The sequence below is a fragment of the Rhinopithecus bieti genome, unplaced genomic scaffold (genome assembly GCF_001698545.2).
Source record: "Rhinopithecus bieti isolate Rb0 unplaced genomic scaffold, ASM169854v2 scaffold_60397, whole genome shotgun sequence".
Taxonomy (NCBI): Eukaryota; Metazoa; Chordata; class Mammalia; order Primates; family Cercopithecidae; genus Rhinopithecus; species Rhinopithecus bieti.
The window spans coordinates 277,384-297,477 of NW_016823577.1; the positions used below are offsets into that span (position 1 = coordinate 277,384).

At 36.5% G+C, this 20,094-nt stretch overlaps 1 long non-coding RNA gene across 1 annotated transcript in view; it reads left to right on the forward strand.

Annotated features, from left to right (window-relative positions):
- The first annotated feature begins 2,765 nt into the window (after positions 1-2,765).
- LOC108521694 (uncharacterized) overlaps positions 2,766-20,094 on the forward strand; it is a 36,328-nt gene continuing 18,999 nt past the window's right edge. Inside the window, exon 1 of the long non-coding RNA XR_001883242.1 lies at positions 2,766-2,996. This is a non-coding gene — a long non-coding RNA (uncharacterized LOC108521694). The remainder of the gene's footprint in view (positions 2,997-20,094) is intronic.

The following is a 20,094-nucleotide window of genomic DNA, read 5'->3' on the forward strand; positions in this document are numbered from 1 at the left end:
CATTCCCTTAAACTCACTTCTTCCCTGCTTCAAAATTTTCTTTCTAATTGCCTGTTTCCTTTTCTGAGGTCCTGCGAGTCTTCTTCTAGCAAGTAAAGGAGAGATGCAAACTTTCCCATTTACTGTCCTTTTTTTTTTTTTTTTTTTTTTTTTTTCCAGATCGTTTGCCCATGGGGTGCCATTTTTTTTTTTTTTTTTTTTTTAAGATTTTTTTTTGGGCATGAAAATTGCACTAATTTTCCAGGATGTTGGAAGAAATTACAAAATCTTGAAAACGTATTGTATACAAAATAGACTTGCTGTTGTTTTCATAGGACTCTTCACATTCTTTAGGACAATAAGTTTACTTTATGTATTTTACAGTAAACAGTGAATAAGAGGAAAGACATGATTGTATGTATATTCGTATTACCAACATTTAGTGCAGTGTTTTATGTATGTGTGTTAGATTCTTAAAAAATTCTTGAGAAAATAAATCTTGTCCCTTTCTCAATTTCTAGGCAGGAATGATTGGATTCTAGTACCTACAAGTAGATAAAGTAATCTGGACAGAGCAATATAAAATAACCATCTCTGCGGTATGGCTGTCCCTTTAATTATCCTACACAAAGAAATGCCAGAATGGCATTAATCCAAATGCTAGGTGGGAAAAACTAACACACTGCCTTCTAAATCACATCAGCATGGAGGAGATTAATGACCATTCTTTAAAGCCTAAATCAAAAGATTGCAGTAAAGGCAGTGCTTCCATTCTGGTATACATTTGAAATATTGCCATCCCATAGCATGGCAGTTCCTCGAGTTTTAGTGAAAATTTAATTCAACAATTGAAGTAACATTTGGTGCCTTCAGAAATGATAACACTTTTTTTTGTTTGGTCAATATATAGGACATTATAGTTTGTGAAGTATTTTGTGATGTTTTAGCCTCTTTATTTTGTGGAGAAAATTAGAGAGGCTGTTTAGCAGTTAGGTAGTGCTGGCTCTCTTGCATTCTTGACACTTAAAAGTATGTGTTTACTATCTCTATTCTCTAAGATCCACAAACATCTCTACTTTGCTTGCTTTTCTGTCCTTACTACATTGCACAATCACCAGCCCCGAGTAGGTGTAAGAAAAATATTTTAGGATAAATTAGGGATAGTTGTTTTCACTATATTTCACTGCCAAGACACTGTACTAGGTCCTGGGGTTATACAAAATTAAGACAGATTTTTGTACTCAGATTCTTTGCAATATATTAGGAAGTTGTAGTGAAAAATGTCATTCTAGAAGGAAGGACAGAAGAAAGGAAGAAAGGAAGGAAAGAGGAAAAGATAGTAGGAGTAAGAAATAATACTCTTTTGTAATAGGCAGAATAATGGCTCCCCCAAAATGTCCATGCCCTAATTCCTGAGATTTGTGAATATGGTATCTTCCATGGCCAAAGAGACTTTACAAATCTGATTGGCATCCTGGACCTTGAGAGGAGACTACAGTGGTGGGCAAATATAATCATGTGAGTCCTTAAAAGTATAGAAACCTTCTCAGTTATGGTAAGAGAAAGGGGAAGAGAGAGAGAGAGACAGAGAGAGGAGTACAAGTGATACAATATGAGGAGTTGACTTGCATTTGGCATCTTTGAAGATGGGGCAAAAGAGCCATGAACCAGAAAGTGAGGGCAGATTCTAGCAGCTGACAAGAAAATAGATTTTCCTCTAAAACTTCCTGAAAGGAATGAAGTTCTTCAGACACCTTGATTTTAGTTCAGTGAATCCTTTGGCCCTCCAACCCACAGAAATGTCAGATGAATACATTTGTATCACTTAAGCAACTAAGTTTGTGATAATTTGTTAGAGCAGCAATAGAAAACTGATGTATCTTTTTTCCTCCTGAATGGCACAGGAAATATAAAACAGGGAAAATGGTTCATTAGAATTGAAAGCAAGGCAAAAGAACCATCTTAGTTCAGAATTCTGTGTTTTCTACTACACACAGCAGAAATAGATTGAAATTAAAGGATGCACCAGCCTAGATCTCAAAACTTTCCTTTGAAATAAGGACATGTCTTTCCTCCCAAATAAACCAGAAGAGAGTCTATATCCCATGAATTGCCTTGACAGGAAAATGGCTGACAGGGACAGGCTGTGAGATTCCAAACAAGTATTTTAACTAGAATGCCTTTTGTTACTACAGAGTAGCAGATGTCATAGCAACGGTAATGTCACCGCTCAAGATTTCCTGACAGAAAGCCTGTAGTAGTGTACAGGTCTAGTAGTGACATCTTCCTGTTCCTAACAGAAAGCCTGTAGTAGTAGGGAGTAGTTTTTGAGATTCTTCTTTGATGCAGGAAATGTTTAATAATCAGGATTGGACCTGAAAATTCAGATGACTGTGGAGTTGTACTTAATATAGGCAGCTTTTGGTGGAGATAGTAGTAGCCTCAGAGAAAGTTTTTACTTGGCAGTAAAGTTCTTTGCTGTCTTAATGATTATTTTAGTCGACAAAATGTTCTTAAGAATCAAGGCTCTTCCTTCTCTAGAAAGAGATATATTAACACTGGGTTTAGAAGTTAATTCAGTATATTTGTGCCAAATAGGATAATCTATGAAAAGATGAATTTTTCCTACCAGGATTGCCAAAGTGCTAAATCATGCAAACTCCTGTGTATAACATTTATTTATTTATTTTTGTCTCTTAGTTCCTATTGTCATTCCATCCTTTCATCTATATTTCTAAGGGACTAATAGCCTGCAAATTGTATTTTTGTTAACTCCAAGGGACAGACTTTCAGGGCAGATTACCAGGAGACAGCTTTTACAATGAGTGCACTGGAAAGAGGAAGGAAAAAGTCATTTTGCTGCTTCATGTGTTGCCTACACAGCGACTGTTACAGTGGTTTCAGCAGAGTCAGTGGTGGTGTCAAGAGCATCTGGAACAGAGACGGCAGCTTAGTTCATATGAAGCAGCAATAGCAACAGAAGAAGAGGCAGTGACATCACCCTCAGTTTGTTGGGGGTAAGTGTGACCTTATGGACTAAGGCAAGGGACCATAATGCTCTCCAACAGCTACTCACCATTCCCTTCATAATCTCCAGTCACTTCTCCAGAAAACCCCCTCCTTTAACTCTGTAGAACTCTCTGCCATCAATTTATTTCTTTATATTCCCATCTGTTTGATATCACTAGAGAGGCTTTTATTTCCCAAATACACTTTGGCTGCTTTGGTATTTGTTAAAGAAGTTAACTCAGAAATAGGCTTTCAAGGATTGGAATGTGAGTTTGTTAATCTATTTGTCATTTGAAAGTTGTGACTTTTTTGCCAGTGAATAATGGGCTATTTCTGTTTCCTGTCAGCAAATGCAAAACTGTACATCAACTGGATTAAATTAAAGGCAAGTATGTGAGCCTGAAATGAGCTATTTTGCTTGATTATAATGGTAGGAATCATGAGTACATTGTGTAATACATGGGCTACTTCTGATTGCACTGGAGAGCTCAGTCAGTGTGCATTCAGAAACACTGAAACCATCACAGATACTTCAATCTCCATCTTCCCCCTTCCAGAGGCACCACAATATACAGAGAATAAAAGACTACTTTCTTACTCCCACCTTCCAGTTCATTATTATCTCCCACTGGCAGAATCTAAATAACCAAGATGGTAAAGGATCACTCAAAATAAAGTTTTTAGGCTTCCAGCTTCCTTCAGGGAAGGGAAATCACAGAATGTTAGAGCAGAGCTAAGTGCCTATAGACAAATAACCAGCTCAGTGACTACATTGTTAACAAGTTTTATAGTTGGCCCTAAAAATGGTCTGTAAACAGATACCAGTTCAAAATGAGAAAATTCTAAAAAAAGAATCTTATTTCTGAAGTATTTCTTATTTCTGAAGTATTTCTTATTTCTGAAATATCAGGCTAAAAGAGAACTCCCAATTCTTTAATGGTAAAGAGAAAAATATAGATGCAAAAAATAAATTAAGAAAAGGAACAGAGTAATTTTTTTTGTGGCGCAGAGGAAGTAAGACACATATAAAAGATAAATAATATCACCTGTTCAAACAATATATACTGCATAGAACAGAAGTAAATTTTAACCAGCATCCATAAAAGTCAAAGAAACACAGGTAAATTTCAAGTACTGTCTTTAAAAGTCAAGGAAACATGTTTGAGGCAAAATAGTAGATTTAAGATTAGATAGACGTGCAGTAGAAGAAGATTAATATGGTTTGAATCTGTGTCCCCATCCAAATCTAATGTTCAGTTGCAATCCCCAGTGTTGGAGGTGGGGTCTGGTGGGAGGTGATTGGATCATAGGGGCAGTTTCTCAAGAATCATTTAGTACCATCCCCGTAGTGCCGTTTTTGTGATAGAGTTCCCATGAGATCTTTCTTTAAAACTGTGTAGCACCTCCTCCCTCTCTCTTTTCCTAGGGCTGCAGACAGATGTGTCTGCTTCCTCTTCACCTTTTGCCATGATTTTAAGTATTCTGAGGCCTCCCCAGAAGCTGATGCCACCATGCTTTCTGAACAGCCTACAGAACCACAATCTAATAAAGCCTCTTTCCTTATAAATTACCAAGTCTCAGATAATCCTTTATAGAAAAGCCAGAGTGGACTAACATACATCCTGTGCCTGGAAAAGCCACAAACACTCAATGCCAGCCTGTGAGAACAGCTTTGATGGCTGAACCCTGAAAAATCACAGGAGTAGAACTTCCCAAGCCTTTGGGAGCCTACCTTTTGTGTCAGTGTGCCCTGGGTGTGGGACATGAAGTCAAAGGTGATTATATTGTAGCTTTAAGATTTAATGACTGCCCAGCTGGATTTTGAACTTGCATGAGCCTGTAGCTCGTTCCTTTTGGCTGATTTTTCCCCTTTGGAATAAGAGTATTTATCCAATGCCTATACTCCCACTGTATCTTGGAAGTAGCTAATTTTTTAAATTTAAATTTGACTTTATAAGCTTACAGAGTAGCATTGTCTCAGATGAGACTTTGGACTTCAGACTTTTGAGTTATTGTTGTAGTGAGTTAAGGCTTTGGGGGAGAGTGCTAGAAAGATATGATTGTATTTTGGAATGTGAAAGGACATGAGATGTGGGAGGGGCAAGGGGATGAAGAATGTGGTTCAGATGTGTGTGCCCACCAAAAATTTATGTTCAATTGTATCCTACAATGTTAAAGGTGGGGCTGGGTGGGAGGTGATTGGATCATGGGGGAAGTTCTCATGGTTTAAGAACATGCTGGTTGGAGGTGTCATTAGTGATGGTGAGTTCTCATGAGATTTGGTTGTTTAACAGTGTGTGGCACCTCCCCCAACCTGTGCTTCTGCTCTCACCATGTGAGACACCTCGCTCCTATTTGCTTTCATTATAATTGTAAGTTGTCTGAGGCCTCCCCGGAAGACAAGCAAATGCCAGCATCATGCTTCCTGTATAGCTTGAAGAATTTCAGTCAATTAAACCTTTTTCTTTATAAATTACCCATCCTCAGGTATTTCTTTAAAGAAATGCAAGAATAACCTAATATTGAGATGAAAATGTAGCTGGAGGCAGTCTAAAGTAAAAGTGGAGCTTGGGGAAATTACCGTATTAAAAATGTTTAGGTACAAAGTTGTTACTAAAACAAGGTTTAGTGTTATATAGTAGTCAATAACAAGCTATTCTCTTGAAAGCTAAGTTAATGTTGTAATAGATACATTTGAAAAAGAAAAAAACAAAACAAAAGCTAAGAGATGTTAAATGGATTAAAATAGAAAATATAATTGACAAATAGTGGAAACAGCAAGATTAAGCAAAAGAAATAATTTAGTTACATAAGAGCTACTATACCAGAGTTCTTCAGAGACATCCAATAAATGCAAGATATTATAAGATATGATTTAATTTTTCTTACTTTTATAGTTTTTTATGTATACCACATGTTTACATAAGGCAAACCATATATGTTAATATTTGTCAGATACTAATACAGAAAAAAACAGCATAACAGATATAGGTAATTATCCTATATTTAAACTGAAAATGTCATTAAAATATATTATAGTGTTTCATTTTCAAAAGGTATAAACTATAGAATACTTGCATTATACTCAACTTTCTTCAAGTGTAGTGTGATACATTTTCTAATTTAATTGAATCTGTAATATTTATGATATTTTTAGAACAAAGATTTCTGAAGACAGAGTGTCAGAAAATATGATTAATAACAAAGAAAATTTAAATGGAAGTTACTATGTGACATTAGTATTTTATTACTTTACATACACTAACTTACTAAATGCTTACAATAATGGTCTAAGATACAAATATTCTTAATTTTACACAGAAGAAAACTAAAACACAAAAAGTTCAAGTATATTACCAAAGTCACAGCAAAAGCTGTTGAGCTGACATCTGATTACAGTCAACCTGTATCAAGAGTCTGTCCACCCAACTACTGTAAAATACTTCTTCTCACATTCTGACACTTGTTTATTGGCCACAGTATTTTAAATTACCAATATTGTATATTTATCACTCAAGATATTTTAATTATTTTACCATTCAATTATTTATTTGTTTAATAATGTTCTTAATTTTTTCTCTAAGAATGTATTGCCATATCTGTATCAATATGATAAAAATGAAAACTGAACTCTTTTCCCATTTAGAAAAAATGTGCAGCTTGCTGCCCATGCGTATTTAATTTTACATAAACATGGTCTATGAAGCTAAAGCAAATCTGGCCAACTTTCAACGTGAAAATAAAATATAAAAAGTGTTATTGGAGTTGTTTCTAAACAGAACTAACATTAGAATAATTTGAATCATCAGAATTGTCTAACGGATTCTGATTTTTGGAAAAATTGGATTCATACGAATATTTGGGTAACAACTGTTCAAGAATGGTGTTAATATCAAACATAAAATTCTGTTTTATAGGATTTGACATTTTCATCAATTGAGAATTACTATATTTTGGAAACAGAAATACCACTACTAAAAAACAGAATGCTGTAAATAGAATGATGTCTTTTGTTTCTAAAGTCAATATTCAAGAGCAATCCAAAAATAATAATAAAAGTGAGCTATTTTGTGGCACACTTACCTCAGAGTAAATGCTGCAGCTGCAAGTGCTGCTAGTGTGTATTTTCAGGGAAAATAGGGAAAGGATTAACATGGGAAAATGGGAAAAGGTTTAACAGGTTAAGCAATCTCATAGTATTAAAAGAAAACTAATTCAAAACATATTTATTGAATGGAGTGATTTTTCCAGAGTTTAAGCCTCCCATGGTTTATAGTCTAAAAGTGGGAATCTGGCAAATGAACAACTATTTGTTTACAGCTACGAGTGCTAAGACAGAATTGCTATAGACTAGGTACAGTTAAGGAATTAAGTAGGGCCTCTTTTACAAAGACAGTGGTAGTGAGGTTAAAAATGTGACCGATATGAGACATATTAAGGATGTAAAGTATAAAATAATAATAGTAATTGACATTTATGAATTTTTTAATGTGCAAGTTACTGTCATAAATGTTTCACAGGGGTTTTATTATTTCATTCTTATTATAAAAGCTATTAGTAAGCTACATTAACTTTATAAATAAAGGAAACTAGGCATCAAAGAGGCTACGTAAGTAACCAATGGAATGTGATCGAAGTAATGTTATGTAACTTGTTAAGACAGATAACATCTTCAACTTCTGTTCCTCTTAGAGTGTTGCACTGAAACTGCGAGGTAAAGAAGTCGGCTCAGACTTCTGGAGTGTGAGTGGTGGTGTGGACTATATTAGGTCATACTTGCACTGATGTAAAGAAATAGTGAAGACTGGGTAATTTATACAGAAAAGAGGTTTAATTGGCTGCAGCCTTTACAGGAAGCTTCTAGGGTGGTCTCAGAAAGCTTACAATCATGGTGGAAGGTGAAGGGGGAGCACGCATGTCACATGGCAAGAGCAGGAGCAAGTAGAAGATAATAACAACAGTAAGGGGGGAGGTACCACACACTTTTAAGTAATCAGACCTATATCATGGATGAAAGCTGAGGTTCCTCAGATAATTGCCAACATCAGCTGACAGAAATTAGTGAAAACATCTAGTGAAGTCATCTTGAAACTTTTAGTTCAGCCAGTCCTCCAATAGGTGGTGTGCTGATAAATGTTTAACAACGCAGTTCTATGGGAAGGAAAAATGCCTAATTTGTAGCATTTGACATTTTCTGTCTAAAGACATCAATCATGGTAAATTTCAATCCATTAATGTGATGGTACCTGGTTTACAGAATGTCTGCAACCATCAGTTCTCCTCTGTTGCTAAGAGCTCCAGCACAGCATTGTCTTCTGTTAAATGAAGCAGCATGAATGAACCCAGCTGAAACCGTGGCAGAAACTGCCTTGGAAACTTGCAAAATCATGAGAAATATAAATCATTGTTTTAAGTAACTAAGTTTTTGGGTATTCAGATACACATCAAAGGACTAAAGGAAGCAATGAACAACAAAGAGACAAAATAAAAAGTATAATATTTAAAATACCATAAATGTTCAGCTGTCTCAATTATTAATAATAATGATATCTTTTTTTTTCGTAGTATTAGTTTAACTTCCTCTCTTCCTACTTGGATGTCTTTTATTGCTTTCTTAAGCCTGATTGCGCATGCTAGGACTTCCATTAATATGTGAAATAGGAGTTGTGGGAGTGGATGAATATCCTTGTTTTGTTCTGTTTCTAAAGGTGAACGGTTCCAGCATTTGTCTCTTCTGCATAATGTTGGCTGTAGATGTGATCACTCTTCAGGTACATACCTTTGATACCTAGTTTATTGAGGGTTTTTAACATGAAGACATGTTGCATTTTATTGAAAGATTTTTTTTTTATTCTGCATCTATTGAGATAATCATGTGATTATTTTTAGTTATGTTTATTGATGAATCATATTTATTGATTTCCATATGTTGAACTGACCTTGCATCCCAGGAATGTTGCCTACTTGATCATAGTGGATTTATTTTTTGATGCACATCTAGATTCTCTTTGCTAGTATTTTGTTAAAAATTTTTGCATCTATGTTCATGAAGAATATTGGCTTGAAGTTTTTGATTTTTTTTTAATCTCTGCCAGGTTTTTGTACAGACAATACTGACCTCATAAAATTTGTTATAGAGAAATCCTTCCTCCTCAATTTTTTTGCAATAGTTTCAGTAGTAATGCCACCAGCTCTTCTTTATACATCTGGTAGAATTCATCTATACATCTATCTGATCCTGAGCTTTTTTTGGTTGGTTGGCTTTCTATTACTGAATCAATTTTGGAATTTGTTATTTATCTGTTGAAGGATTCCATTTCTTGTTGGGTCTTTTGAAGACAGCCTAGAGTTAGGTCTTGCTTCTTTGTACAACTTGCCATTCGGGGCCTTTTATGTAGGGCGTTTAACTTAAGTTCAAGGTTCATGCTGATATGTGTGAATTTGGTTCTGACATTGTGTTGTTAACTGGTTGTCATGTAGACTTGATTGTGTATTTGCTTATAGTGTCGATAGCCTATCCATTTGAGTGTCTTTTTCTGGTAGCCTGTAACAGTTTTTCGTTTCCATATGTAGCACTCTTCAAGGGCCAATGCTAAGGCACACCTAGTAATAACAAATTCCCTTAGTATTTGCTTGTCTGAAAAGGATCTTATTTCTCATTTGTTTGTGAAGCTTTGTTTGGCTGGATGTGAAATTCTTGGTTGGAATTTTTTTCTTTAAGAATGCTGAATATAGGCCCTCAATCTCTTTTAGCTTGTAGAGTTTCTGCTAAAAGGTCTGCTGTTAGCCTGATGGGGGTTCCCTCTGTAGGTAACCTTTTCCTACTTTCTAGACGCATTTAATAGTTTTTCTTTTACATTGGCCTTGAAGAATGTGATTACTACGTGTCTTGGGAATGGTTTCTCATATAATGTCTTGCATGAGTTTTCTACATTTTCTGAATTTGCATGTCTCTCTCTCTAGCAAGGTTGGGATAGTCCTCATGGAAGTTATCTGCAAATGTGTTTTGAAGTTGCTTGCTTTCTCTTTCAGAGATGTCAATAATTATTTGATTTGATCTCTTTACATAATCTCATATTTCTTGGAGGTTTTGCTCAGTTGTTAAAATCCTTTATAAATTTTTGTCCAACAGAGCTAATTTGAAGAGCTTGTCTTTGAGCTCTGAGATTCTTTCTTATAATCTGCTGTTAATATTTGTGATTGTATTATAAAATTATTGTGCTGAGTTTTTTCAGCTCCATCAGCTTGGTTTCATGCATTCTTAGAAGGGCTATTTTTTCTTTCAACTCTTAAGGCATTTTACTGGATTCCTTAAACTCCTTGGAATAGGTGTCAACTTTCTTCTGAAATTTAATGATCTTTGTTGCCCTCCAGATTCTGAATTCTGTCATTTCAGTCATTTTTTTTTTTTCTGTTTAGAATTATTACTTGGGAGCTAGTGTTATCATTTAGAGGTAAGAAGACACTCTGGCCTTTAGAGTTGCCAGAGTTCTTGCACTAATTCTTTCTCACCTGGGTGAACTGATGTTCCCTTAACTGTTGTGTAATTAGATTATAGTCAATTGGCTTCATTCCTGGATGTTTTTACAGAATGGAAGTTGTGTGAGGGTCTTTATTTGTGACTAAATTCTTGTAATTGGTTTCACAGGGAAGTATATTAGTAAATTATTTTTGGTACGGAGGTTTGGCTGCAATACAGTACCTGGCCCTTAAGTGTAATGGCTGGTAGGTGGAATCTTGCTCAGCCACGTTGCTCCTATATACTTGCTTGTATTTGCAGTTGTGCTCACTTTCAGTGTTATGAGGATGTGGGTTTCTCTCCCACTTGAATGCTAGCTGAAGGTCTCTGCTTGGCACTCTCTGGCTGTGCAGTGCAGCTCTGAGAGAACTCAGGGTTTTGTTGTCTCCCAACTTGAGCACAGAAGGGGTAATGGCAGTAGCAGAGGGTCTTTCACTTGTTTCTTGGCATTCCATCCCAGAGAAATGCAGAGCCACTGCCAATTGGAATGGTCACCATCAGGTGGGGGAGCTGCCTTACAGGCTCAAGCTCGATGACCCTCCCTAGTGACAAGTATTAGGGGGAGAGGGCTAGCAGCAAACAAATATTGGTCTGTTCACCTTAGAGTGGTTGCAGCATGCTGGAAGTTAAAGTAAAGCACTCAGGATGTTTGTTCCTTTCCCAGTCTGAGGGCAGCAAATGCAGTATCACTCCAGTGGCATGGCAGAAGGGCTGTCAATTGTTTCTGGGAACCCCACCTCAGAGAATCACAGTGCTTCTGTCAATGGAAATGTTCAGCAGGGGATGAAGTGATTGTGCTGTAGGCCCAAGACAGGGCCAAGCTTGGTAAAGAGTAATGGATGGGGTCTCATAGGGAAGAAAGACTGCACTCCCTTCTGTGTGGCAGCTGTGGCATGCTAGAGTTTCTAGTGAAGCACCAGGCTCTTTGTTTCTTCCTTAGGCCAAGGACAGTAAGGTAGTGCTGTTGCAGCTACAATGGCAGAGGGCTGTGGGTTGTCTTTAGGAATTCCTCTGTAGAGAAATGCAAAGCTGTCACCAACTGAAGTGTTTAGGCAGCATCAGGGCAGCTGTGCTGGGGGAGATGCATGTGGTAAACAGTCTGACCACTTTTGCATGAGTGAGTTTCAGTGTCCTGGAGACCCGTGATACTCCTAGGTTGTTCACTCTTTCCCAGCCTTAGGGGAGTGAAGGTAGGAGTTGTAGCAACAGGAAAAATGGCAGGTGTCTCTGTTACCTCTGGGAGCTTCATCCCAGAGAAATGTAGGACTGCTATTGGCCAGAGAGTTAAGGTGGGAACAGGGAGACTGTGCTGGGAACACAGTTAGGGAGCTGCTACCCAGTGAGAAGTAGCAAAGTCAGGGACCCCTGTGGAAAACAGTCTGGCTACTTGACTACACAAAAATATCATCCTCAAGACACATAATTGTTGGATTTTCCAAGGTCAACATTGAAGAAAGAATGTTAAAGGCAGCTAGAGGGAAAAGGGAGCTCACCTACAAAGAGAAGCCCATCAGGGTTTCAGAGGACCTCTCAGCTGAAATCAGATACCTAGAGAGATTCGGGGGCTATATTCAACATTCTTAAAGAAAACAAAAATCTTCAACCATGAATATCATATCGAGCCAAACTAAGCATCTTAAGTGAAGAAGAAAAATGATCCTTTCCAGATAAGGAAATGTGATGGACTTCATTACCACTAGACTTGCCTTACAAAAGATTTTGAAAGGAGCAATAAATATAGAAAGAAAAGACCACTATCAGCTAATACAAAAACACACTTAAACACACAGTCCAGGGTCACTGGAGAGCAACCAACCGAACAAGTCAACACAATAACCAACTAACAGCACAACAACAGGATCAAATCCACACATTAATACTAACTTTGAATGTAAATGTGGTAAATGCCCCATCTAAGAGGCACAGAGTGGCAAGTTGAATAAAAAAGCAACACCCAATGGTATACTGTCTTCAAGAGACCCATCTCACATGTAATGACAACCATAGGCAAAAAATAAAGTGATGGAGGAAAATCAACCAAGCAAATGGAAACCAGAAAAAAAGCAAGTTGCTTAATTAATTTTAGACAAAACAAACTTCAAACCAGCAAAAATCAAAAAAGACAAAGGGCATCACGTATTGGTAAAGGGCTCAATTCAACAAGTCCTAAGTGTCCTAAATATATATGCTCCCAACACAAGAGCACCCAGATTCATAAAGCAAGTTCTTAGAGATGTACAAGGAGAAATAGACTCCCACATAATAATAGTGTGACACTTCAATACTTCACTGACAGTATTAGACAGATTATCAAGGCAGAAAATTAACAAAGATACTCAGGACCTGAACTCAACAACGGATCAAATGGATCTGATAGACCTCTGCAGAACTCTCCACACAAAAACAACAGAATGCACATTCTTCTCATCATCATATGGGACATACTTTAAAATCAACCATGTACTTGGACATAAAAAATCCTTAGCAAATGTAAAGGAACCAAAATAATACCAAACACAATCTTAGGCCACAGTGAGATAAAAATAGAAGTCAAGACTAAGAAAATTGCTCAAAATCATACAATTAGAAGGAAACTAAACAACATTCTTCTCAATGATTTTTGAGTAAATAATGAAATAAAGGCAGAAATGAAAATGTTCTTTGAAAATAATGAGAACAAAAATACAACATACCAGAATTTCTGAGACACAGCTAAGGCAGTGTTAAGAGGGAAATTCATAGCACTAAATGTCCACATCAAAAGTTAGAAAGATCTCAATTTAACAACTTAGCATCACAACTGAAAGAATTAATTGAAGCATGACCAAATCAACCCCATAGCTAGCAGAAGACAAGAAATAACAAAAATCAGAGCTGAGCTGAAGGAAGTCAAGACAAGATAACCCATTCAAAAGATCAAAGAATTCAGGAGTTAGTTTTGAAAAGATTAATAAAATAGGCCACTATCCAGACTAGTAAAGAAAAGGGAGAAGATACAAATAAACACAACTAGAAATGACAAAGGGAATGTTACCACTGATCTTGAAGGAATAAAAAAATAACCAACATAAACTACCATGAATACCTCTATGCACACAAACTAAAACACCTAGAAGAGACTGATAAATTGCTGGAAACGTACACTTTCCCAAGACTGAACCAGGAAGAAATTGATTTCCTGAACAGACCAGTAATGAGCTCCAAAACTGAATCAGTTATAAATAGCCTACCAATGAGAAAAGCCCAAAACCTGATGGATTAACAGCTGAATTATACCACATGTACAAAGAAGAGATGGTGTCATTCCCACTAAAATTATTCCAAAAAGTGAGGAGGAGGGACTTCTCCTCTACTCATTCTACAAAAGCAGCAGCATCTTGATACCAAAATCTAGCAGAGACACAGCAATAAAAGAAAACTTTAGGCCAATATACTTGATGAACACTGATGTAAAATTTTCAACAAAACACTCATAAACCAAATTCAACAGAATATCAAAAAGCTAATCCACCACAATCAAGTAGGCACCGTCTCTGGGATACACGGTTGCTTCAGCTTGTGCAAATCAATAAATGTGATTCATTGCATAAGCAGGAATAAAGACAAAAACCACGTGATTATCTCAATAGATGCAGAAAAGTCTTTTGATGAAATTCAACACTGCTTCATGTGAAAAACTCTCAGCAAACTAGGTATTAAAGGAACACACATCAAAATAAGAGCCATCTATTAAAAAAAACACAGCCAACATCATACTACGGGGGATCTAATTAAACTTGAGATTCTTCACTGCAAAAGAAACTATCAACAGAGTAAACAGACAACCTACAGAATGGGAGAAGGTTTGCAAACTATGCTTCTAGCAAAGGTCTACTGTCCTGCATCTATTAGGAAATTAAACAAATTTACAAGAGAAAAAGAAACAACACCATTAAAAAGCAGGCAAAGGACATGAAAAGACAATTTTCAAAAGAAGACATACATGTGGCCAATAAGCATAGGAAAAAATGTTCAACATCACTGATCATTAGAGTGTAATCAAAACCACAAGGAAATACCATCTCACACCACTCAGAATGGTTATTACTAAAAAGTAAAAAACTAACAGATACTGGCAAGATTGTGGAGAAAAGAAAACAATACACTCTTAGTGGGAGTGTAAATTAGTCCAACTATTGTAGAAAGCAGTATGGCAATTCCTCAAAGAGCTAAAAGCAGAACTACTATTCAACCCAGCAACCCCATTATTGGGTATATACTCAAAGGAATAGAAGTGATTCTACCATAAAGACGTATGCACAAAAATGTTTGTTGCAGCACTATTCACAATAGCAAAAACATGAAATCAACCTAAATGCCCATCAATGACTGGATAAAGAAACTGTGGTACATATACACCATGAAACACTATACAGTTGTAAAAAAATGAGGTCATGTATTTTACAGGAACATGGATGGAGGTGAAGGCTATTCTCCTTAGCAAAGTAAAACAAGAACAGAAAACCAAATACCACATGTTTTCACTTGTAAGTGGGAGCTAAATGATGAGAATTCATGAACACAAAGAAGAAAACAAGAGACACTGGTGTCTTCTTGAGGTTGGATGGGAACAGGGAGAGGAGGGGAAAATATAACTATTGGGTTCTGGGCTTAATAACTGGGTAATAAAATAATCTGTACAACAAACATCTGTAACATGAGTTTACCTATGGAACAAACCTTCACATGTAACCTAGAACCTGAAATAAAAGTTAAGAAAAGAAAATGTCAAAACACACGTGCGCGCACGCACACACACACACACACACACACACACACACAAAGAGAAAGTGCCAATTGGGCAGAGGGCAGCCCTTACCATACACTGAATCTGAGAGCAGCTTGATCTTGGTCTTCCCATTCTCCAGAATTGTAAGGAATACATTTCTGTTCCTATTAAATGGCCAGTTTATTTTGTTTTAGTATCATGAACAGACTTAAGACATAAAAAAGAATGCAATGGTTTAACATTCAAAATTAAGCTACTCAGAAAATACAAGAAAAGCATATAGTAAAATTTAGCAAATATTAATTACAACAGCATTTAGCAAACTAGTAAGAGATCTTATTCAAACTATTAAGTACAGAAAATCTATATAATTTATCATGTAGATGGGTTAAATTTAAACATATCTTCTGAGGTTTGTAATATGGAACATATGAATTTTAAAAAGTGGCTAATACAAGGTCAATACAAGGATTGCTTCCAGCTTTTAAACAACAGCAATGAACAAATAGAAAATAAAAATTTTAGACACAGTGTTTTGCTATGTTGCCCAGGCTGGCCTCAAACTCCTGTGCTTATACAATCCTCCCACCTCAGTGTCACAACTAGCTGAGATGACAGGAATGCACCACTGTACCTGGCTACCAGAAAATACTTATTTAAAAAGTACCATGGTCAAAAAAATCAAATATCTATGAGTAAATACGTCATACAACCCATATAACCTCTATGTTAAAAGTAAAAAAGAAAATGACATATTTAAATAAATGAATAAATACAAAATGTTCATGGGTTGGAGCACTCAAGATTATAATGATGTCAGTTTTCTCCAAATTATTCTACAGATTTAATACAATCCTAGCAAAATCTCAGCAAGTTTTTCATAGAAAATAAGAAGATTTAATTTTTTAATAAAAATGCAAAGGGCTGATAGCAACTAAGCTGATACTGAAGATCAACAAAGTTCTTGAACTCTACCTATTTTATCAAGAGTTACTATAAAAATATGGTAATTAAGATGCTATATTATCAGCATAATGAAAGATAAGTTGACTGATGGAACAGAAGAGGAAATTCAAAGCAGAATAACAAATATTATGTCATGGTTTATTAAAAAGAGGAACAGTAGAGAAAAGATAGTCTTCTGCATATTTTATAGAGGCTCAATTTTGTGTCAATACGTAAAACAAAACAAAACAAAACAAAAACACTTGACCCTAAGTTAAACAATGAAAACATTATTTTCAGGCGAATTCTGAGCTAATTAAATAAGGTAAAATAATAAGTTTTAGAAAGAAATTAAAAAATCATCTTAATAGCTGTGAGGTATACAAAGATTTCTCAGACTGAATACTAACAGCAGTAATCACAAAGGACATAAAAACGTAAATTGGATTATATATAATATATAGCATTAAAACGTTAAAAATAAACATGACGTGGGAGAAATTTTATATATATTCAATACATGACTCATATCCATAATATGTAATGAAATTCTAATAGGTATGAGAAAGAGAATTGCTTGAAAATATTGGTATTTCATAAAAGAAGATATTCAAATGAAAAGTTACTGAGTTTCTTTGGAAAATTTAAATTAAATCCACAATCTAAAACCACTATACACTCACAGGAATGGCAAAAGTAGAAAAAAAAAAAAGACAAACAATATAAAATATTTGAAAAGATGTAAAGTAACTGCAACCCTTGCTTGTATACTAATGCTGGAAATGCAAGTTTTTGTCAACAATTCCGTAAACCATTTTAAGTATCAAATAGACCAGAATCTATCTACCTATCAATCATCTCTCAGATAGATAGATAGATAGATACATCGATATATTTATACATATTTATATTCCATTAGTCTGCAATTTTATTTCTCTTTTCAGTATATATCTACATAAATGCACAATAAATCATGTACAGGCACATGCACAGAAACTCTATTAAAATAAACCCCTCTAAAAGACAAAGATCTATTATCCATTTTATTGACAATAAATTTGTTGCATACGTTGAATACTTTATAGTGACAACAATGAAATAACTGGGACAAAAGTCAACACAAATGAAAGAATATAAATGTAGAAGGGTAAATAATAAATTGTGTAATTTTATAATTTTAAAACATCAGAAATCAATCTATGGTGTTGAAAATTATCATCATGGTACTATTCTTTTCCCATGGTCCTTGCAACCCACAGACCATGAGATTCCCTCGGGTGCCTACACCAACAGGACCCTGGATTTCAAGCACAAAACTGGGCAGCCATTTGGGCAGACACTGAGATAACTGCAGGAGGTTTTTTTTGTACCCCAGTGGCACCTGGAACAGCGGTGAGACAGAACCACATAGAAAGGGGGCTGAAGCTAGGTAACTAAGTGATCTAGTTCAGTGGATCCCACCCCCACAGAGCCCAGCAAGCTGGGATCCACTGGCTTGAAATTCTCACTGTCAGCACAGCAGTCTGAAGTCGACCTGGGATGCTTGAGCTTGGTAGGGGGAGGGACATCCACCATTACTGAGGCTTGAGTAGGTGGTTTTCCTCTCACAGTGTAAACAAAGCCACTAAGAAGGTCAGACTGGGTGGAGCCCACTGTGGCACCACAAATCTGCTATAGCCAGACTGCTTCTCTAGATTCCTCATCTCTGGGCAGGGCATCGCTGAAAGAAAGGCAGCAGCAGCCCCAGTCAGAGGCTTATAGATAAAACTCCAATCTCCCTGGGACAGAGCATCTGGGGGAATGGGTGGCTGTAGGCATAGCTTCAACAGAGTTAAACATTCCTGCCTGCCAACTCTGAAGAGAGCAGCAGATCTCCCAGCACTGCACTCCAGCTCTGCTAAGGGACAGACTGCCTCCTCAAGTGGGTCCCTGACCCCTGTGCCTCCCGACTAGGAGATACCTCCCAGCAGGGGTCGACGGTCACTTCATATAGGACAGGTCCAGCTGGCATTTGACAGGTGCCCCTCTGGGACGAAACTTCCAGAGGAAGGAGCAGGCAGCAATCTTTGCTATTCTGAAGCCTCTTCTGGTGATACCAAGGCCAACGGGTTCTGGAGTGGACCTCCAGCAAACTCCAGCAGACCTACAGAAGAGGGGCCTGTTAGAAGGAAAACTAGCAAACAGAAAGCAATAGCATCAACATCAACAAAAAGGATGTCCATGCAAAAACCCCATCCAAGGGTCACCAAGATCAAAGACCAAAGGTAGATAAATTCATGGAGATAAGGAAAACCAGTGCAAAAGGCTGAAAATTCCAAAAACCAGAATGTTTCTTCTCCTCCAAAGGATCACAACTCTTCACCATCAAGGGAACTGGACAGAGAATGTTTGACGAATTGACAGAAGTAGACTTCAGAAGGTAGAATAACAAACTCCTCTGAGCTAAAGGAGCATTTTCTAACCCAATGCAAGGAAGCAAAGGCATTGATAAAAGCTTATAAGAACTGTTAGATAGAATAACCAGTTTAGAGAAGAACATAAATGACCAGATATAGCTGAAAAACAGAGCATGAGAACTTAATAAAGCATACACAAATATCAATAGCTGAATTGATCAAGTGGAAGAAAGGATATCAGAGATTGAAGATCAACTTAATGAAGTAAAGCATGAAGACAAGATTAGAGAAAAAAAATTAAAAGGAATGGACAATGTCTCCAAGAAATATAGCACTATGTGAAAAGATCAAACATATGTTTGACTGGCATACCTGAAAGTGATGGAAAGATGGGAACCAAGTTGGAAAACACTCTTCAGGATATTATCCAAGAACAATTCCCCAACCTAGCAGGACAGGCCAACATTCAAATTCAGGAAATACAGAAAACACCACGAAGATACTCCTTGAGAAGAGCAATCCCAAGACACATAATAATCAGATTCACCAAGGTTGAAATGAAGGAAAGAATGTTAAGGGTAGCCAGAGAGAAAGGTTGGGTCAACCACAAAGGGAAGACCATCAGACTGACAGTGAATCTCTCTGCAGAAATCTTACAAGCCAGAAGACAGTGAGGGCCAATATTCAACATTCTTAAAGAAAAGAATTTTCAACCCAGAATTTCATATCCAGCCAATCTAAGCCTCATAATTGAAGGAGAAATAAAATATTTTGCAGACAAGCCAATGCTGAGGGACTTTGTCACCACCAGGCCTGTCTTACAAGAACTCCTGAAGAAAGCACTAAATATGGAAAGGAAAAACCAGTACCAGCCACTGCAAAAACATACCAAAATGTAAAGACCCTAGACACTATGCAGAAACTGCATCAACTAACAGGAAAAAGAACCAGCTAGCATCATAATGACAGGATCAAATTCACACATAACAATATTAACCTTAAATATAAATGGGCTAAATGCCTCAATTAAAAGACTCAGACTGACAAATTGGATAAAGAGTCAAGATTCCATTGGTGTGCTGTATTCAGGAGACCCATCTCACATGCAGACACATATAGGCTCAAAATAACGTGTTAAAGGAACATTTACAATGGAAAGAAAAAAAACAGGGGTTGTAATCTGAGTCTCTGATAAAACAGACTTTAAAACAAACGAAAAAGACAAAGAAAGGCATTACATAATGGTAAAAGCATCAATGCAACAAGAGGAGCTAACTATCCTAAATATGCATGCACCCAATACAGGAGCACCCAGATTCATAAAGCAAGTTCTTAGAGCCCTACAAAGAGACTTAGACTTCCACACAATAATAGCAGGAGACTTTAACAACCTACTGTCAATATTAGACAGATCAATGAGACAGAATTTTTTTTTTTTTTTTTTTTTTTTTTTTTTTTTTTTTTTTTTTTTTTTTTTT